The 21994-nt window shown below is 40.0% G+C and overlaps 1 pseudogene; it reads left to right on the plus strand.

The window, feature by feature from the left end:
* Positions 1-3357: 3357 nt before the first annotated feature.
* Positions 3358-3476, plus strand: LOC112474532 (annotated as a pseudogene).
* The last annotated feature ends 18518 nt before the right edge of the window (positions 3477-21994 follow it).

A 21994-nucleotide genomic window follows, 5' to 3' on the forward strand; every position in this document is an offset into this window, starting at 1 on the left:
TTGGTAATAGAATTGTGAGGAAGTCATTTACTGGGGCAGGAAATAATATGAAAGGGGCTAAGCATCAGGCAAACATCTTGAGTTCTGTTGCATCATGTTAAGTTTGAGCTGTCTACTAAATTGAGGGACCAATCAGGTGGCTGGATATATAACTCTTCTGGGAATGGATCAAAGCAAGAGATACGGATTCTTGGGCCTTCAGCCTAAAGATGGTATTTCAGGCCAAGAGCCTTGTTAAGACTATCTGGAGCTTCTTTGCTTTCTGATGAAATGTTGGAGAATTCATTGTGAAGGAGATGAGATTTAGAGCTCGAGTGGATAGGATGACCTCTGGGATACTTATCTAGAGAAACAAGAGAGAAGGTGGTGAGTTCCACACAGATGTTGGTAGGTTAAGAGTCCATATTGTAGATCTGCGAAGAAGTTCGTGCCTGATTATTTCTATTATCACCAGCTAAGCATGTGATCAGGGGAGGGAGTATTAGAAGTTTGAAATGGTTGATAAAATTTTATTCAACATCTTTCTTTCTAGCCAGAACTGGGCCTGTCATGTTTATTGTTTATTCCCAGTGCCTTATGAGTTGCTGCACATACAGCAAGTGTTCAAAACAGTTGTTAAATGAATGGAAGAGTCAGTGATGGAATGAAAGTTAGATATCTCTTCCAATTATTTTATTACTGCATAACAACCCACCCTAAAACTTTGTAGTGCAAAGCAACCATTTATTAGTATCCCTCACCATTCTGCAGTCTTGATAGGCACCAATGGGTCATTCTCATTTGGGTTTCCTCATGCGGTTGAAGTCAGTTGGAAGCCAAAGCTGGAGTTATGTTACAGCTTCTTTACTCACGGGTCTGTTGCTATCTGTGATATCTGGGCCGTCTGGGGACTGGTTGGGCATTTCTCTCTCCCTTTGGCTTCTTCCTTTTGTTAGCTTGGGCTTCCTTAAAGCATGGTGGTCTCAGGGTGGTTGGTTGTATTCTTTCATGGTGGTTGGCTTCCCCCAGGGCTTGCTTCTCTTGTTCCAAGAGACCCAGGGGAAAGTTGTCCAACTTCTTAAAATCTAGCCTTAGAAGTCTTGCCATGTCACATCTACTATATTCTGTTGGTCAAAGCAGTCACAGCCCACCCTCGTCCAACCCCCTGAATTTAAAGGGGTGAAGGAATAGGTTCCACCTTTCAATAAGAGAAGGGATCAATGCAGCTTTCTTGGAGACAAGATAGAACAACATTTGTACGAATGTGTCCTGTAGCCCTGGAATTTAGGTGAGAGGATAGAACTAGAGACACAGAGTAGAAATTATAGACTGAGATAAGGAGTTGAATTCATGAGAATGGATTGGATCCCTTAAGGGGGAAATTGTAAGAAGACTAAGCCTTGGAGGATGTCCCCTCCTCCAATCAAAGGTAAAAAAGAGAGAAGAAGGAAGAGGGAGTAGACCTGGGAGGAGAGAGGGAAAGTGGAAGAAAGATAAGGTTTGAGGGAAAGGTTCTGGGGTGGGTGGTGGTGGGATAGGGAGAGATTAGATTTGGTATCTAACTAGTTCGTGGCATAAATGAGAACTCACTTATATGAAGGGTAAAATAAAATTCTCAAATATGTTTTTTTTAGAGACTACTTGATAAAATTAACAGCAATTGCTGCTTTAGCCCTACATGGAGCAGGGCCTTAAAATTTTCTGCTTGGGTTTTAGTTTCTAGTTACACTCAAAATTGTTCCAGTTTGGTTTAGATTCTAGCCAGTGACAGTGTAGGTTGTTCAAATGATTCTTATTATAAATTTCACCATTCACATACCGCACTGTAATGCTTGATTAAATTTCACAAAACCTTCAAGAAGTAGTGATTTGGGTTCAGTTCTGAGTTTAAAAAAAGATAATAATTGTGCCAAATTTAAAGTTGAATTTGGGCTGGAGTCAGTTATCTGGCTTATTCAATCATTTTCTTTTTTCTTTGCCAATTAAGCTAATTCCCAGTTATACTTTGTATCTGAGTCTCAGGTTTCATTGAGAAATGAGATTTTATCTTTGCAGAATTAGAAAAGGGAAAATATAAAGCAGTAGGGCCTATCAAATGGAAAGGTGAATTCGATGTCAAATGATGGAACTGCAGAATCAGAGACCAGAGGCTCTTATGAGGAGGAACTAAAAGGAGAGAACAAAAGGTAGCTGAAAATGATTGAAGGGAGAGAAAGTCAGATTGTTCCTATTGATCTGATATGTTTTCTCTTAGAAGTAGGGTGTAGCAGCACTGCATCCTTTCGTGCAAAGAAAGTATTTCATGTGTCACTTTATTTATTGTAGAATTATACAGTGTGCATACTTAAAAAAAAATGATAGCAAAATTGAAGTGTAGTTAAATCCTTTTATAGTAGCCAGGTGACTATAAATATGCTCCCATTCTTACACAGGCTCTTCATGCCTCTGGGCTCAGAGTTAAGACTGGGGTCAAAGGCTCAGATTTGGTCTTGAGTCTGTGACCTGTTCATGAAAAGCAATTACTCTTAGCTTAAGTTAAATTTAGCATTGATGCTTAATGTTGATTCTGGGAGTTACTTCCAAGCTCATCAGTTCCTATCCTCCATTTAACGGATGAGAACACACAGACACCAGGATCTGAGTGATGAACTTATTAATTTTGTTTAAAAGAAAGTGAATTTCACAAGAGATTTTTGTAGATTAAATTGTAGAGAGCCCTTTAAAAAGATCAGTAGTCAATCTATTATTCTTCTCTACACCATCCAAATGAACTTGTCCTTGCAAATGTTTTGCACTAAGCCACACCAATGTGAGATGTCCTTTGAATCTCACTTCCGATGTCTTCAAAGTCATTATTCTGGGCTTTGTAAACTTCTTAGTCCTGTAAGTCTGAATAGAAAATATCAACATAGTGACACTGTACTAATTAGTGTAACTTCATAGCTGTAACAAATAAAACTTCTAATCAGTGGCTTAAAACAATATTGGTGCTATTGGGAAGTTATTGAACTTCTTTGTGTGTCAGTTTCCTCATCTGTAAGATGGGGATAATATTAGCATATGCCTCATAATTTGCTTTGGGTATTAAATGAGTTATATTTAAAAGGTCTTGGAGGAACAGTGCCCAACACATCGTAAATCTATATAAGTGGTTGCTGAATGAATGAACAAATAAAAATTCGGTTTTTGCTCTCTTAGTCTCGTGTGGGTGTTCCTGGTTTGTTGGTTTTCCCTAACCTCATTTAGGGGCTTAGTCTCCTTCCTTCTTAGGGTTTCGCTTTCTTTGGAGTCCTCAGGGTCTCTTTATCTTGCCAGTAGCATCCAGCCTCAGGCACCAGGTATGCCCTCCTCTTGCTGACATCAAATTGGAAATGACCTATCTACAGCCATGCCATCCTGAACATGCCCGATCTCGTCTGATCTTGGAAGCAAAGCAGGGTTGGGCCTGGTTAGTACTTGGATGGTAGACCACCTAGGAATACCAGGTGCCGTAGGCGTTTAAAAAAAAAAAATTCAAAATGACCTAAAATTGGCTGAGTGGGGAAAGATCCTGATTCAGGTGCTGCTACAGAAAACAGACCTTTATCTGAGAGGTGTAGATTGTGACCCCCGCCTCACTGGGCTCTATTAAGAACTGTATAAGATAGCACCTATGAGGCCCCTGGCAAAGCACCAGCACATGGTAGCTGCTATTAATCTGTCATTGCTTGTTTGCATTTGTTTTCTGTGTTTTAGTTGTTCTGTTCCTTTTCCTCTTTCTTCTCCCAGCCTTTCTTAATAGGAACATGTATGCGACATTCCTTTCGTTGCTATTTAATGACATTTTCCACAGTGTTAGGTATTATGTCTCAAAACGTCCCCGACCTCATCTGTGCTTTCTTGATTGTTTGGTCTCTGGAGGGAGCCTGCCGGATAAGGGTGGATGTGATACACAGCGTCCTCTTCCTTAACAGAGGCGCCGATGCCCACCAGCTTCAGGATGAATTCTCTTTCACTCCTTCGTAAGACTTTCTAAGCCATGATTCCTGGTAAAGAATGAGAAATGGTGATGGGGAGTGAAAGAAGGGATAGAAACGGGAAACTTTGTGTTATCTCATATAACTTCTTTCAAAGTAGTTTTTTATTTTTATTTTTAGGAGCATTTGAGTATTTCAATAATGAAAGTGTTCTGTACCAAATATCAAAGAACATTTCATAATCACATATTTACAATTTCTTGGCTGCTCTAAATGAAAATTATATTCATTTTGTGTGGATTTTATTAGTTTCAGCCTCAGATGAAATATTATTCCTCTTATTTCCAGGTGCTTGGAAAGTCGCACCTCACGGCCAGGCTTCATGTGTTGCCTGCATCAGACCTTTTGTAGCATCCAGTATTTTCTCCTCAAAAACAGTTTTAATATGTTCACATTATAAAGTACAGAGAATTAGAACTACTGTCTTTGAAAATTTGCAGTGTTCCTAAAATGACTAGAGGCACGTAGACTAATGTGTTGCTAGAATGGTTGAAGGAGTTGATAGCCAGCACCTCCAGTTACCTCAATGACAGTGCAGCTAACGTGGCTACTTCCCCTAAAGACATACTAAGCGCAATACTAAACACACTGTTGCTCAGGTCCCACCCCAGACGTATTACAGCAGACTCTCTGGGCATGAGGCCCAGGCCCAGGCCCGTTTTACTTCATGCTGCCAATTCTAACGTGCTGCCAGGGTTGAGAACCACTGTGGTCGACATTCATAATTCTTCCTAAATCCACATAAGCACCTAATTATTTTATTTTTTTAATAGTGGGGCGTTTACTGGCTATTTATTATATGTACAAGAAGGCACACGAAGATGGGATGCCCCAAGAGAGCAGAAGCTGAACACTAAGTCCACTCCTACGTTGCAAGTCCCCACAATGTTGACGAGAGCAGCTTTGATTCACTTCTCTGAACCTACAGTTGCCTAAGAGAGGGGCCGCTTGGCCTTTGTGGAACGAACTCAGGCAATGCCGCTAGGGTTGCCCTGCCACCAAGATTCCTGCGATGTGTCTGCAGGGGTTGGATAACTATAACCATCGTAGTTTTGACATCCTAAATGACTGTATTTTCCTATTATTAGTGAATCTTTACCCATCTTTCCTTGCCCTCTCATTAACGCCTTATTTAACTGGTCATTGTGATAAGCAGGTTTTACTAATCATGTCGCTGCCCAAGGGAAATCCTCTGTATTACTGAGGGTAAAGGATAATAATGACTACGTATTGGAGGGAGTAAAAAATGTCATCTGTTTTCACAGGTGGATGTTTACACAAACATTTTCTAAACACTTGTGTTTCCCAGATCCAGGCAATGTGCTCAAGACTAAGGCCAGCAGTGTCCACTTAAATGCTAAGTTTTCAGGCTTCTCCCCAAACCTACAGAAGCCTCAGCTGATTTGGATGTGCATTAAAGCTTGAGAGACATGGAACTAGGACACAAAGATGACTACTATGTGCAAGGGACTCCTTGATTCTGGTAAAGAATACTCTTGTTTTGTTTTGCAAAGAATACTTTTTTAAAAAAAGGTAAAAACATGATTTTAGAAAAATATATAATAAGTATGTGTCAAAGATTTATCTAATTAATTAATGAGAGGATCAACAAAATGTCAAAACTGATTCAAAAGAGGATAGGAAAAATGGCTAAATTTAGTCAATGGAGAAAAGAAAAGGCTGGAGTAAGTTTGCAAAGTTCAGTACAAAACTGATTAATGTCTTATAGGAACCTATAAACCTTAACCTTTGTCTTTATTTTTATTTTTATTGTTTTTGTCTTTATTTTTTTGATTGGAGTTTTCCTTGTTACTGGATAAAAATCATTTTCAATTTTCAATCTACAAATTAACATCTAAGTTTCCAGATTCTGGCCTCTAATCAATAGAAAATAGTAAGTCAAACAAAGTTACTTTCCCCTTAGGCCTGCATGTTAAATAATACTTGACTATTACTTGAAAGGCTACGGTTATCTTGTTTTGGATAATTTTTCTTAATTCAGAGAAGAGACAAATCTAGAAATAATAATTGCAATAACATATTATAGGTAATGCTAAAAATAGTTAATATGTATGGAGTGCTGGGCACTGTTCTAAGAGTTTTCATGTATTAGCTCTTTTAGTCACTGTCACATTATGAGGCAGGCCTATTACTGCCCTCATTTACAGAGTAAGAAATTGAGGCAGTCTGGCTCCAGAGCCTGTGCGCTTACCTGCCTCCTATAAACAAAATAGCTGAAGGTCCAGTAGGGTACGTGTGTGTGTGTGTGTGTGTGTGTGTGTGTGTGTGTGTGTGTGTGTATTTGACTGAAATAGAAATATAGGCTGATGATGGACTTAGATGCACTCTCATTTTTCATTTCAAATCTAAAATTTGAATCAGGCAACAAGGTATAATATGAAAATTGTTTGTTATGTGAGCTGCCTAGAAATCTGCAGATGGATTGTCTAGAATGCTAGATATATTTTGCCAGTTGGGGTCACTGTTCCTGGTAATCTGCCCTCATGTGTCAGCCCATTAAGCTATCATTCCCAAACCTAAGGCTGAAGAAGTTATGTTGGCACATGGGAGGGGAGACCTGTGTGTACATTATAATTCAGTGGGATGGATGTGTCAGTGTTCTTTGTGAAAAATAGAATTTCAATAGAATCTGGCATTATCTAAAAGTTCGGATGCTTAATTAGAGGGCTCTTTGGCTTGATTTGGTATCTAGAAACTATTTTAACAAAAGGCCAATGAATAGCCTAGAAGAGTTGTTCTTTTCTAATTAAATAAATCCACAATCTAATTCTTTAAAAATATATTAGTAAAGAGTGAATGCAGTGCTGTAGCCGATAATACTCAGGGTAGGTGTTTGTACCCTGTCCCACTGTTCTGCCTTCTTGTAGCTGGCAAGTGTTTGAAACTGGAGTTGTGACTTGATGAGCCAAATTGCCCTCCTTTTGTTTTGTCACCATTAGCTGCACGTGCAGAACTGTTTTCATATGTAATTGCTCCGATGAACGGGTAATTGCACCCAAAAGTGGTTGGTTGTACCAATGGCAGGAGTAATTAGTAACAAAAATGCAAATAATTGCAGGCATCGAAAATTGCAGTCTTAAAAATGGGACACCCAGTAGCTTGGCTAAAGATTTGGCCAGCTCTCTTTCCCACTGGAACTGTAAGTGTTATTTGAAACCAATATGGTAATCTCTGGACCTGCTTTGACTTTAGACACCTCTAAGGGCCTCTTAGAAATGGTATACATTACAGGACCAGTAGAAAACCAGACTGATCCCAAATGTCAGCACATTTAGGAGCTAGAAAATGGAGTAGCTTAGAGTCAAAATTATATTTGGGGTGGCGAGAGCACAGACAACTGACCAAATGCATTTTTATCATAATTTATGAACTTCATATTTCCCCACACCAAATGTGGGGGAAAACAGAATCACAGAAATAATAATAGTTTTTCTTGACTCAGCCTCCACTCATAGAATTACTGGAACTCTTGCTATGCATTCTTTCCATCCCCTCTCTCCACCAAATTATTCCCATATAGTAAAGAATTATGGCAGCCGCAGTGAGGCGTGATCATAACGTGTCTCCATGGCTTTGCATATGTTCCCTATGATGTCCTCCTAGCTTTCTCCATGCGATAGCACTGGCCTATGCTGGGTAGCTTTGGCTCTGCTGCTCTGGATTACAATGTTGTGCTCCCAGATTGCCCCTGTGAAATGGGGAAGATACATTATTGTCCATTTGTGTTACACTCTGTCACGCAGGCCACAAGGTAATGTGTCTTTCTGTTTGCAAAGTCTTCCAGAGGTTTAACTGAAACACCTCTTTGTTTTTGTATTTCAACCTCCCCCGACTCTAGCCAGAGACCTGGGAGAGAGGGAGTACAGGGAAAAGCTAAGGCAGGGGGCAGCATGTAGCCAATTCAGAGGGCAATGTGAGCTCATACTCTCCATTGCACTCAGAACCACCCCTCCCTGACTCATATTTGCATGCTCAAGCACACCAGTTCTTTTTTACTTATGAGTCTTCTCTCATTAGCTTCTTGGATCTTCATGCAAATGGACCTGCAAACAGCCTTCTCTAATTGGTCCACAGCATTCCAGAAGGAACTGGACATGCCTGAATTTTCCTGGAAACACAGCCTAAGCTGTCCTTGGGATCCCAGTGACGATGATATCGGTCGACAGAGAAACATTGCTCTAAGGAAGACAGGAAGGGGAGGCAATTTTTTATAACAAAACGTTTTACAGCAAGGAAATAGCAATCTGCAATTGATTACAGGCTAATAGGGCCCCATATCAGCAATAGAATGAAGAAAATAAACTCTGGTGATATGCATACTGTTTAACATTCCTATTTTAGCAAAGCCTTTCCTTGGGTAATAAGTTTGCTATGTGAATCAATGTCAATCCAAAGAGAAGAATTTGGAAGAAATAAAGGAACAAATTGTGCATTTCCCCCCACTAGAAATGCACACTTTTATTTTGCTTTCAGGGTAGAGGTTGAACTTGTAACACTTTGGGGTGAAAAGTGGGGTGTGAGGAGTAATCTCATTTGTTGACAAGAAATAATTTGGAGAAAACATTGGGCCACCTGAAGACAGAATTTTTTTAAAAACCGAAGTGGGATCTCATGGTTGCTACTCTAGGTATGAGCTCTTAGTTGATTTAATAATAGCCTCCTCTGCCCAACACCAGGGAAGAAATGTCATGTTCTATTTACTCCCACTGTTTGTGGCATCTGAGGTGCTGCTCTATCATCCTGCCAATATAATTCTCCCTCCTTTATTGCTGTAGGCAGCCCTTGTCTAAAAGATTTACTTTGCAAATAAATGAAAAGGCATTAAGTGGTCAAAATGACTAAAGTGAGGTGTTATAAAGTATTTTTGCTACTACAGAAAGAGGAGATATAAAGAAAAAGAGAATTGTGCAAGAATATTTAAGAGGGCTGCTCAGATACGGTGACATCGGATGAAATGTGGTAGAGCCAACTATTTCATTTGGGTAACCAGAGAAGGTAAGATCATTCTGAGCCCTAGTAAATTTCCTTGAGGAGGAGCGGCTGCCCATGTGTCTCAGGCCTAAAAGAAACCCTATGACTGTTTGTGGAAGGAATTCTGTGGATAGGCTGCAGTCAGATTCTGATTTTCTACCTTGATGATCTGGTGTGTGGTCAGTGGAAGGATTTGACATCAGTGGCTCTGTGTGACAATGGCTGCATAGGGAAAATGGACATCTGATGGATATTCACGTGTTGCAGAGAAGGGCATCCCTCCCTGTTTGCCATGTTAAAATTAATTTAAGAAGGAATGAAGGGCTTTAGTTGCTTGGTTAGACTTTAAATACAAATTTTATTGGGAGGCAGTGCATTAGTGAAAAATATCACATTAAAATGTCAATGATTAACATGTACTTCTAAATCAGAAAGAGGCCATGGAATAGGGGAATAGCAACCCAGAAGTATAATCTCTTGAGAGCTCTGAGTAGACTGGACTGATGCAGGCCTGTTGGGTTGTGAGGTGGTAGTGTCTGAATAGCATGAGTGAGAAGGAGTTCTGGGTAAGCAGAGGGAGGGAGAGCAGAGCATTTCAGAATGTCATGGGCATCTGTTGATTTCATCTGATTGATATCTTTCTTCTCTGTCAGATAATAGCAAAGTACCACTTTTCCTTTGGCGTACTATGCTTTACATACTCCATGTGGTCATGGAAGGATTAAGTTTCCCTATGACTTTTTCCACCTCCCAATGGCCCTATATGACCAATCAGAGGTCTCAATTCTTTAGGGCATTGGCTTTCCCTGTGACATGATGTATGGACACTGACAAAGAAAAGATGTCTGTTTTACTCTGAGATTTCTTATAGTAGAGATGGTATGAGTCTGGGTCTGGTGGAGGCAATTTCCCGCAGGAGTATAAGAGAAGCTGCCTATAGAACAAAGCTACCACACAGAGGAAAGCAGAGCCAGGAGGTGGAGAGAGATACACACACAGCTTTGGTGGCATCACCAAAGGTGCTGGATCCAGACATACTCGAAGGGAAAACACTACTAGTTATAAGAACCTCAACAGAACTCCTTTGCTTGAGAAAGTTTGAGTTGCATTTTTGTCATATGAAACCAAATACACAGTGAATTAGAGAAGCCAATGGATTTTAATGAGTAGATACAGTTTTTCAAGGACTCAAGTTTTTCAAAGGTCCTACAAAGAAAAACACAAAATCTTTTGTGTTTGTTTGAATATAACTTTGCTCTAGAATGGAAACGTGCAGGTTTTGGCTTTACCTGGACAAGTTATTTAATCATTTTTTTTGCTCTTTTGTAATATTAGAATAATAGTAATGCCCGTCTCAGGTTAGTTAATACGTGCAGAACCCTTACAATGGTATCTGGCACATAGTTAGTACTCAGTACATTGACACTTGCATTCTCATACTCTCCTTGCATCTCCCTTCTCTCTCTTACCCTCGTTCTCCCACCTCAAGTCTCCACCAAAAGGTGGAAGAACTAGTTTGTCAAAGACAGAACTTGGGGCTGGGAAATAACTGAACTAGTGATGGCAGCAGCCTCTTACCGAGTGGGGATAGAAGAGAGTCTGACAAGAACACACATCCGTTAAAAGCATTAAGTCTGTCACTTGTGGACTAAACACAAATGAATCATTTTATTCAGACTAGTCATTAAGAACTCTTAACATGTAAAAATTCAATGCCTGCATATGTTTCCTGTTTAAAGACGATTTGCAAGGTGTGGAGAATTTATTCAAATGAATCGCCCATGTTAATAACTTGGATCAGTGAGCTGAATGATCCTAACATGATATACAATATTAAGTAACTCAAAAAATCATAGATATTTAGATTGTTGATACATTATCTAACCCAGAGTTAAAGATACTTGATTACAGAATATTTGAGACTTAAAGTAAAAAGAAAAATTTTTTCCACTATATTATTTTTATACTAAAATAATACTATGGCCAAAGGCAGAATCAATTGAAGATAAAGCTTGATGAAGTTTAAATCTCAGGACTGTTTTGTGTATGGCTCTTCTAAGGCTCTGGAGGGATATAAGCCACATGTTCTCATGTGCATATATTTTTGTAATATTTGCAAAATTAAAATATTTATTTTTTTTAAAAGAGAGACCCCAATATTACATAAGCTATAGGTACCATAAAACTTTGACCCACCCTTGTCAATGACCTTGACACTATTACAATAGGTTTCCTAATGTGTTATTAAGAAAAATAATCAGCTAAAACTTGGAAATAAGACCAAGAGAGTACACATAGCCTTTCAGTATCAACTTATTAGGGCATTGCTTAACAAACCCTCCAATGGGTGTTTAACTGTTTAGGGGAATATATCTTCATTTGACTTCTTTTTTTTTTTTTTTCATTAATGTTTAATGGTCCCAGACTTTGTGAAATTACATGTCAACTTGTAGATGTTTTTGTCTGGTAGAAATGTAAATGATTTCTGTCTGGTAGAAAAGATAATCTCAAAGCTTATGGTTTTGTAACCAGCTTTGTATCTAATCTATCAATCTCTTCTTTTTTTTTATTGCCTATAAGTACCCAGTTTCTCTGATGCTCTTTGCATCAACTTGACTGTCTCACTAGTTTCCTCATTAATGATCTGAATAAAATCTTTGAAATGCGTTCATCTTAGATTTATACAAGTGTTATGTTTTTAAGTTTTTTGAAAATTATACTGTGACAGTATGTTAAACTCTTCAAAGAAAATGATTCTGTTTATAATTTACTATGACATGTACAAGTATATGTCACACATCTGTGTGATTACCTTATGTAGAGGTCAGGCATCTAACTTGGCTTGAGCTCTCACCACAAAATGGAGTCTCTTACATCTTATGGCACAGAGCCCCAACTTGAAGACCTGCATGCAACTTTTCTGAGCCTCAATTTCCTCATCTGTAAAATGAGGGTTGCTGTTAAGATTTTATCATTAGGTCTTGAAGGCCTGGAACAGCACTTTACATTGTAGCCCTCAATAAACATCAGTATCTTTCTTGCCTTAGCAAGGATCCTTCTAGTTACCCACAGTAGCCCCAGCTCTCCTCAAGAACCTGAAGTGGAAGTCAAAAAGTTTCTATCCAGAAAGCAAGCTTCAAGAGGGTCCAAATGATTTCAAGTAACTTATGTGTGCACAGAATGAAATCTAACACTATTTAAAGGAATATAACAAAATCTAGCATGTAACTTCACAATGTCTGGCATTCGGTTATGACAAGGAATATTACCAGGAGTAAAGAGGGACATTGCATAATACTAAAAGGGTTAGTTCACCAAAAAGCTATAGCAATCCTAAATGTGTATGCATTTAACACAGAGCTTCAAAATACATGGAGTTAAACTGATAGAACTGAAATGAGATATAGACAAATCCACAATTATATTGGAATCTTCAATGCTTCTCTCTTAGTAATCAATGGAATAAGTAGACAGAAAATCAGAAATAATATAGAGACACAAACACCTGTATCTAATATTCATAGTGATATTGTTCATGGTGCCAAAAAGTGGAAATAACCCAAATGTCCACCAACTGATGAATAGGTAAATGAAATGTAACACAGTTGATAAAGTCACCATGGACACTGAAGCAGCTAATACTGAACCATTACATCTAGGGGAAATACAAGGTTAGGTACCTGTGATCCTCTAGTCACAATATTTTTGTGAACTAGTCAATACATAATCTTGTTTTATGTTTGGCTATGTTTAAAGACACATTATTTATTTAAAGACACTAACATTGAATCACAGCCAGCAGCACTATTATTCATGCCTTAACAAACACACCCATTTTCTCTATAAGGCACATCACAGCCTTCTTGTGCTTAAGAACACTAAACAACACTTCAGCACATTTCTTGGGGGGCCACTTTAAACAGCAAAATCATCAACAAAAAGAGCAAAAAAATGGCAACTAAATAGACTGCAAAAAGGACAGACTTGTTTATAGTATGAGAGCTGAAACAAGAAGGCTGAGCCTTTTCTTGTTTGACCTCAGTTGGGAATATATGCATTGGGTGACTCCAGTTTTGAGTCTGCACATGCCCACAAATGACCATAAAAGCTCTGTGAGTATTGATTTTGGGGTAACAAATAAATTTATTGAGTAAGTGAATTAGCAAGTACAGAATCAGTGAATAATGAGGGTTTACTGTATATCATAAAATGGAATATTATTCGGCAATAAAAGAGTCCAAAGTTCTCATACTTGCTACATCATGAATGAACCTTGAAGACATTATGCTAAGTGAAAGAAGATAGACACAAAAGGCCACATATCGTATCATTCAATTTATGTGAAATATCCAGAACAGGCAAAGTCAGAACAAGTTTTAATTTCACATTAATAATGAAGCAGTCAGCTGAAAGTACAAAGATGCTTATAATTTCATTGATCTCCAAATGTTCAAGTAAGCTTTGGCATCCTCAGTTATTTAGCTTTTGATTTACTTGGTTGTGTCTGCTGGGGCTTATGAGAGGAAAGGAAAAATGGAGTGTCTGTAAGGAGAGAACTGTTGACTCTGGCCTCATTGGCCAGGAAGAGCTGATGCAAAGTTGTGGGTTCAGCACTATAATTGTGCAAGAGGCCTCAGCCTGAAGTAAATGGGATTGGGGCTTGTTCATTCAGAATATGAATCAGGATCTAAAAAAGAACCTATAGCTTAGTCTTGTTCTCTGTTCCGACTGCTAATTACTGACTGCCCTCAGCTCCCCAACCTGTAAATGTGGGAGCTGTGTAAATGTTTACTGACAGGCAGGTTGGGAGATAGTTGAACATCGTTTTGGGCTGGAGACATCTTTTTTAAAAAACTTTTTTCAAGGCTATTATAACTTCCTGCCTTGATTTTTACATCCTGGCCATTATTGGAGAAAGGAGGTAGAATGCAGAGGAAGGTCAAAGAGTTGTTCACTTCAGGTTCAAAGATGTTCCAGTCTACCCAGAGAGCACCAGGTGGAGAAAGATCAGGAGTGGCATCACTGGTTGAGTCAACTACCTCTAATCCTGGCCTTGGTCATGGGCTTCAGGCACAGACAGTCAGGCACATTTTTGAATACCCTTGATGGGCAGGCAACATCCCCACAGGCCCTCTCCCTCATGCCGCTCTCTCTTCCTTCCCGCCCCAACTCCTCAGTCCTTTACAAGATGTTTTCACCACTTTCTTCCTTCTAGCCTATCTTCTGAAGCACATTATGCTAAGAGCCTCTTCTCCAGCCTAGAGAGATCCAGTGCAAGAGCCCGCTTCCATAACTACAGCTTCAGAAAAGGTAGCGTTCAAGCACATTTGTTTTTATCCAAATATCCCCTTTGGGAAAACCCTGCATTGACACCCATAGGAACACAGGTATGTAAAAAGGATACCCAAGGGCTCGACGAAGAGGAAAGAAAATTAAGTTTTAGGCCCCTCTAAAGTCTAGAACATTTTTTTATGTAAAGTAGGACTGTGGGGAGCAAATCGTGAGCCAGCTTTACATTCAGTAGACTGCTGTGTTACCACAGAACAAAATTGCAGTGAAAAATATAAAGGTGAATTTTTAAATATGTTAATGATAAGAAGAAAGAACACTACTTGTACATCAAATGTAAAATGAGAGGGGTGAAATATTTTTCTTTGACAGGCTACCTTGCAGCTTTAGGATGGGAATATGGGAGAAGAAAGTAGAGTGTCAAGTTTTAATGAAATATTTTAGGAGGAAAAACAAATGAAGAGGCTTAGAAAGGGAGCAGGATGTGCTGACTAGGACTGGAGGTTCATCTGAGAGGAGCAGTGTAGGATTAGAATAGACAAGGGGCTGCCTTAGGGAATTTCTATCACCAGAATTCTGGGGTGCCAGTGTACCTGGGGAGGCAGCATGTGTTTCAAAATTGAGGAGTGGGCATGAGGCTTAGATAGGAAAGGACTCGTTTATTGTTGCCCTAGAGTCCCAGTGATCAGTGAGGGGGAAGATAGACAGATTTTCAGGCAGGTAAACAGAGCAACCTTGGGTGACAGATCAGCTATGCAGCTCATGGAAGCAGCACAGTGAGCTGTTCCCAGGGTTGGCTGAGCCATTACCAAGGGTCAGAGGAAGCCTTAGCTGTGTGTATGTCAGGCTGAGCTCTGATGTGGCCACTGAGTGGAGTCTGAGTGAAGTGGTGCCCACATAGGGTGTACCACACAGGGATGGAAGGTGGGCCCCAGGGAGAAAGCAGAGGTTCATGGATCCGGATTCGTGCAAGGAAAGAAGGGAGTCCACGTGAGCCTCTAGGGGAACTTGAACAGTAAAACAAGCCTTTGCCATACTCTCAGGGGCTTATTCCCATCCTATCTGGTAATAACTAATCTCCGAATAAGCTGCTTAGAGAGAAATGCAAACAGCTGACTTAATGAAGAAGCCCTTAATGTAAGGGCAGAAATAAAGTGTTTCCCTTCATCAAAGCCTGGAGCTAGAAGTGAGAAAGCTAACTGGAAGGGACCAAAGGGAGGATGGTCTGGAAGAGACTGAGATGGTTTCTGTTTATGTTAAGTTATCAGAGTAACTGAGACTGTGGACCCATCACTCACCTAACTCCCTCTCACTATACTAAAGAAGGCTGGCCCTGAAGCCAAGTTACAAGGGGAAAGCTCTTTAGAAGTAAGAAGAAAGAACTAAACTAATGTTCATCTCAAAACTAAGTTCCAGTCCAATGGGGCAGGCAATTAAGGCTCTAGTCTATGATCAGTGACCCACATTAGATCTAGAAGAGACAGAAATGTAGAAGCCAAGGTGTCCATCAGGAGGCACAGAAGAGAGGCTCCATCTTGGAGGTCATGGCAAGGCAAAAGTCAAGAGTTCAAAAGGTCAGTCGGAATAACACTCATGACCAGGTTTGTTGTATTTAGCAAGAAGGTGCTCTCAGATTAGGAAGGAACTGGATTTACTTGTAGTTTAGGTGGGATTTATTCTGTCCCCACAACAGAGATTGGTTCTAGTTGACTTAATGCAGTGATTGGTTCATAGGCACATAGTCCAATCTGAGACAATAAGAAACAGAATGCTTGCTAGAACTCCTAGGAAAGAAACCTTTTCCTTTCCAATTATTAAATATTTTTCCTCTGGAGTGTGGAACATGACTATGAAAGTCCCACAGATGATGTAGCCATAGGGTGGAGGGTGTGGGGCCAGGTGGACTGCAGGCCCACATCACATGGAGGCTGGGGTTGGAGCCTATGTTATGGTGAGGCAGGAATGAGGACTTCAGTGGTGTTGCCTGAGCTGCTGGATCAAATCTGACCTGACATACTATTTATCACAAATTTTAGATACATGAACAAATACATTTATTATTATTGTTATTTGAGCAAATTTGAATAGGATTTTCTGTTTTTGTCTTTCAATATAGTCTTAACTGATGCATTACAGAAAGGTGGAAGAAGCAAAGCCTATAAGAGGGGTTATGATGGGCTACAAAAGCCTAACTAATTGATTTCAGGAATCTAGTCTTTTCAAAAATAAATCCTCCTGGCTTCTCCAAGGATGGTGATTTGGAATATTACTTGAGAGCTGGGCCCTGGGTGGAGGCTTTGTGGAAGCAGCATCCCTTTTCAAAAGCTGAACAGTGGTTGAACAAGGCTAGTAATGATGTTCAGAGAATGAATGGTGAGAATGTTGTCCCTTTTATTTGATTTCTTTTTTGGACTTTCCTAAAAGGGTAGGAGGTAGGTCAGAATTTCTTGTACTCATTTACAAGTTTTGCTGAATTCATCTGCGAGGTTAGAGAAAACTCACAAAATTGGCTCATCCAGATTGTTCTCTCACTTCCGGGAAAGTTAAGACAGCCCCAAATACCACAAGCTGGCTGAGCGTGGGTGGTGCCAGGAGAAGGCGCAGAAGTGTTCCTGGTAGAAGGCCCCCCCAGTGTGCTCTTTCCAGAGGGAATGTGCTCCTGGCACCTGGATGCACCCTGAAGCTTCAGCCTTCCAGCCCACAGGGACCAGAACCGTGCCCTGAGGCTGCTCTTTGAAGCACTCCTTCCTTGGGATTCGAGATGCACCCACTCATCCCAGTGAAAAGTCGCCTGCAAAGGAAAGCTGCACAAGTAGGCAGTCCCTTTCAGTGGCCTGATGTCAGACAGCAAGGGAAGTGCCCCAGTACCGCCATTCCTTTTCCACTGGCTTGTATTTTTTCCAATGTTAAAACACAAATTGTGAGTGATGTGAGCATGCACCCTAAATTATATCAGTCATTTCTTAGTATGAACTAATTCATCAAACCGTTTTCTGAGAGCAAGTGTGGACTTTTGGAGAGGGGAGAGAGAGAGTGAATGCACGGAGCAAACAGCCTGGAGAAAGAGACCAGGAAGAAAGAACTGTTAGTGAGTAGCCACTGTAAGTTGGCTTCTTGATGGACTCTTCGTATACATAGTCTAAATTAATGTTTCCCAGAGAGAGTGAGGAGAAAGCTAGTCCTGCAAAAGACAGGTCTCTAAACTTTTTTGCTCACCTAATTCTTAAGAGAATTTTTAAAAATCATGTACCCTTTTATATATTTTTAAGTTAATATGTAAAATTTTTCATCATAAGTCAAAGATTCTTTTTTTAATAGTAGTAGACAACATAAAACATTTGATAACATGAAATCGGGTGAGGATTGATCTCAAATGACATTAATATTTCATAATATGACTTGATAAAATAAATTCTAACTAGCTTATTGAATAAAAAGCATCAAATCTGAAAAAAAAAGACTTGAAATTTTCATCCATAAGTTTTCTTTGCTATATCTCAAAAACTTTGGTAGTCTCAGAAAACATTCCAATTATAGGCTCTAAAATATACAGCACTAACCTGTACCACTTTAGATATTCAGAGCATGTCAGCATGCCCCAAACATGGCACCAATGCAAAGCTCCAGGCTTAACAAAAATCTATATAAGATAGGGGACCTTATAAGTTCCATTATTTAACATTAAAGGAGCAGGCAATCCAAGATACTTGGATCTCAGTGCATGGTCCCATGGTAAGATTTGGGGTGAGTGAAAAAGCAGCCTTTTTTTAAAAAAAAGAGGAAGGCAATCTTAATCTCAGGTAGATCAGCTTTATGAAAGAGTACATATGAAATTTAGATTTAGAAGTTGATTCCTTTTAAATTATCTGTATACTTTGGGAAGTCTTCATGTGCTCCTGAGGTACATATAACCCAGTATCAAGGCAACTCTTGTTTATTACTCCATTACTATAGTGTCCGAGGTTAATTTGGGAAATGCATGCCAGATTTCCTTATTAGCTTCTTAAAAGCCTTGACAGGGCCTACAGTAAAGAAACACTTAAAGTTAATAACCTAGAGTTTTCTAAATGTACTTATTTTTGTTCAACATCTGTTAGCATTACCATAAAACCTTTTGGAATAATGTTATCTGCACTCTACAGATAAAGAAATTAAGGTTAAGGCATTTGCTCTAGGTTATGGGTCTACAAATTCTTTCTTTAAAGAGTCAGGTAGTAAAAGTTTTTAATCTTTGAGAGTCTGTGGTCTTTGTGTAACTACTCAACTCTGCTGTTGAGTGTAAAAGGAGCCACAGACAGTCCACCAATAAATGAGCGTGACTGTAGTTTCCAATAACACTTTATTTACCAAATCAGGTGGTGGGCTAGATTTGGCTGGGAGGCTATATACAGTTTGACAACCCCTGCATTAGACCATATATAAAGAGATTCAAAGCCACGTCTGATGACTTCACAATGTTGACGCCCTCCCAACATCACTCTGGCAAGGTGTCATGAAAGGACCTCAAGTGGGAGGCTGTGGCATAGTATACAAACTGTATTTCCTTGAGCATTTTGCCAAGGGCTGGCCCTTTCAAGCTTAGTTGGTTCTGAGGGCAACACGGGTCTCTCCATCAGCATGTTTGCCTGCCATCACCTCCACTCACTTTAATAAGTAATCAATATGGATATCAAGGCCCAAAGAGAAAGTATTCCCCACAGACCTCAGTTGCCAAGTACAAAGTGAAGTGCACAAATAATCTTTTAGGACAAACCAACATCTGGGCTCAATTAGGCCCACGTGGATTTCTTTCTCTTGCTGTTTAATATGCTTGTCCTTAAGTCAAGAGTTTCTGAATAGTACTGGTAATTAGATTGGCTATTTCTATTGTAGTTCTTCAAAGCTTTCATAATGGTAAAAAGTATTCATAAACCTTTGTCTGCTATCAAGGTAAAAGGTATTTACCTGGGAAAGGAATGTCATATGTGAAGTCACACTCCCTTGTAGGACTGTCCTTAGGAAGATCTTAAGAAAGTTCATTTGGGGATAGAACCAAATGATTGTCTTTATTGCTAGGACAGAGATTGCTCCCTGGAAGCAGAAGTCATCTGAGGCAGCTGCCAAATGCTGACCTAATCTTTGTAAAAGACCTAATCAGGAGGTCTTTTACAAAGGCCTTCAGTACCTTGTTAACCTCTGCAACAACAGAAAGGACTGTTTTCATTTTTCTGAAAATAGTAGAAAGGAGTCACATCATAAAAGCCCAGAGATGTCATCCTAAGGAAGTCAGATTAGATACTGCAGAGAACTGATAAAAAGGGGGAGTGACTCACTCAAATACACATTGAGAGAGTCACTTCAGGTGACAGGATGAATGGGAGCAAGGTGAGAGGTTTGTACAATAGTTTAGGAGAGAGTTGATGGGGGCCTAATTTTAAGCTGTGATTGTGGGGGATGGAGAAGAGAGAGTGGGTTCAAAAGAGAGGCATCAAGGATAATTCATATTGCTATCGAAATTGTAGGTTGAAATAACCATACGGAAAATCAATTGCAAAATTGACTTGAGAGTAAAATGTTAAAAGCAAACAAAACTTCCCTTGGGAAGAATAGGACAAGATACAAGATCATGATTAAGCTAAGCAGTGAGGGCCCAGGGGTAAGGGGGTGGAGATTGTACTTAGGGGGACTTCAGTCCCTACTTACTCTTTGATAGAGACAACTGAGGTTTGCTCAATATTCTGAAAGGTGCCATGCAAATGCAGCTTCCAGCCTCCTCTTCTATTTACAAACGTATCAGCACCTTGAGCTCCTCCTGTATGGAAATTTTGGAGGCGCCATTACCACTAAGTATTCTGTAAAACACCTGGTTTTGCAACAAACATGGTAGGTACTTTTCAAAATGAAGATCAGGGACCCTGGCTTCTTGCTTAAATATAAATTAAACAATCCTACTTTATAATCATTACCACTACCACAAACAGAGTAATATCTAGATGAATCACCTATTGAAACAAAAAACAAAAAAGTATCTTTTATAGCATAGAGTGTCAAGTACAAAGGAACAACATCACAGAGAAACAGTCATAGCTTAGTTGGGACAAACTGTTTCCAAAATAGCAACCAAGACAACCATCTTAAATAGCAGCCAAGACAACTATGCAAAGGCAAATGTCTCTTCTGCCCTCTCAAAGCCTACGAGGACTCAGAGACTGTCATAGAGCAGGGCCACCATATCCAAGGGGCCAAGGACTTTGGTAATTGTGGCAACTTCACCAATTGTTTCCAAGGCATCAGGCCTTGGCAGGGAGAAGCAGAGGCAACTCACTGCTTTCTTTGAATCCTCTCTCCTTTCCTCTGGCCAGTTCATTAGCTGCCAAAGGGTTGTAGCCTTGCCTCCCTGCTGCAGCCACCTGACACCTCTTTGGGCATTGTTCCTGCACGACTGGAACTGGGTGGCAAAATCAGATCCGAGTCAGCGTTATCATGAGTTCTGCAGAAGCGGCTCGTTCTTGGGTTTTAGATGTTCCTCTGCAATTGGATTCTTTCTCCTGCCGCCATCCTACCTGCCCCCTGACCTGCCCTCTCTAGCTCTAACTTCTTATCTACCCACTGACTGACATCCACAGACTAGACTCTACGAGGGTGCTCTCAGATGCACCGGTCATGGGTTACTACCCTCAGGGACTAGACAGAACTAGACAGATCAGCTGGAGAGAGTGAACTGTGCACATATAACAGCACTGCCTTAAGGGCATACAATTCTGTTTTCTTGTCTCACAGAGAGGCCCTCTGCATGTGTTTGTGTAGACAGACATGCCAGATCAGAAGTTCGATGTGAGAAAGGAAACTATTTTTTGGAGGGAGTCATAGAGAGCATTCTATCACATTTACGTGAAAGTGTAGACAGATGTGGATAATGTATATCTGGCTGGTGTATAGGGAGTAGGAAGCTCTCATACACTGGGACAGAATACCTTTCAGTAAGGTAGACCAGATGACATGTTTATGTCAGAATTTTTAAATGGAGGTTGGGTAGCTAGACCCTAGGATCATAGAAGGGATCTTCAGGAAACTAGGTAAATGTAGGTGAGGGATAGAACAAATGTCTCATTTCAGTGTAAACACGAAGAGTATGGTCCAACAAATCCTGTTTACTTTTAGTTTCTTGTTACCCCATCAACCCAACCCCAAAAGGTGACATGGGAGTGAAACTGACAGAAAGGACAAACAGAACTCCCAAGGGAGCTTCCAGCACTTGTTTTTTTTTTCATCCACACACTGATCACTCAAAGTTAAAGAAACTACATTTAAGACTCCAGTGAAAACTGTTCATAAAGCATTCTGTTTGGAGGAAAAGTGGTTCCAAAGAGCTCATCTTGCTTCTATTGTTGGAGGCTTCTGAGTTCTGTCTGTGCAAAGATTATTTCATTAATTAGTCAGACAGCCGGTGAATTAGGACTGCTTGGCTTTTAAGGGAATAGGCATTGTACAAAGTGTAACTATCTCTGACAGAATTTCTGCTTTCAGTTTGCTAACACCGAGTTCCTCTTTGTCATGATCAAAAAATGTCGAGCCCTTCTGTGGTTTCAAGTAGTAGTGAACATTTGAATACAGGCCTACGTGGGAAGGAAGAGGAAACTGTTAGAAGACAGTCCTGGGCTAAGCTACAGGGCTAAGCAGTGGGAGAATGGACTTCACAGATACCAAAAAGTGAATCAGAATTTTTTGGCTCATCCACT

The sequence above is a fragment of the Pteropus alecto genome, unplaced genomic scaffold (genome assembly GCF_000325575.1).
Source record: "Pteropus alecto unplaced genomic scaffold, ASM32557v1 scaffold239, whole genome shotgun sequence".
NCBI lineage: Eukaryota > Metazoa > Chordata > Mammalia > Chiroptera > Pteropodidae > Pteropus > Pteropus alecto.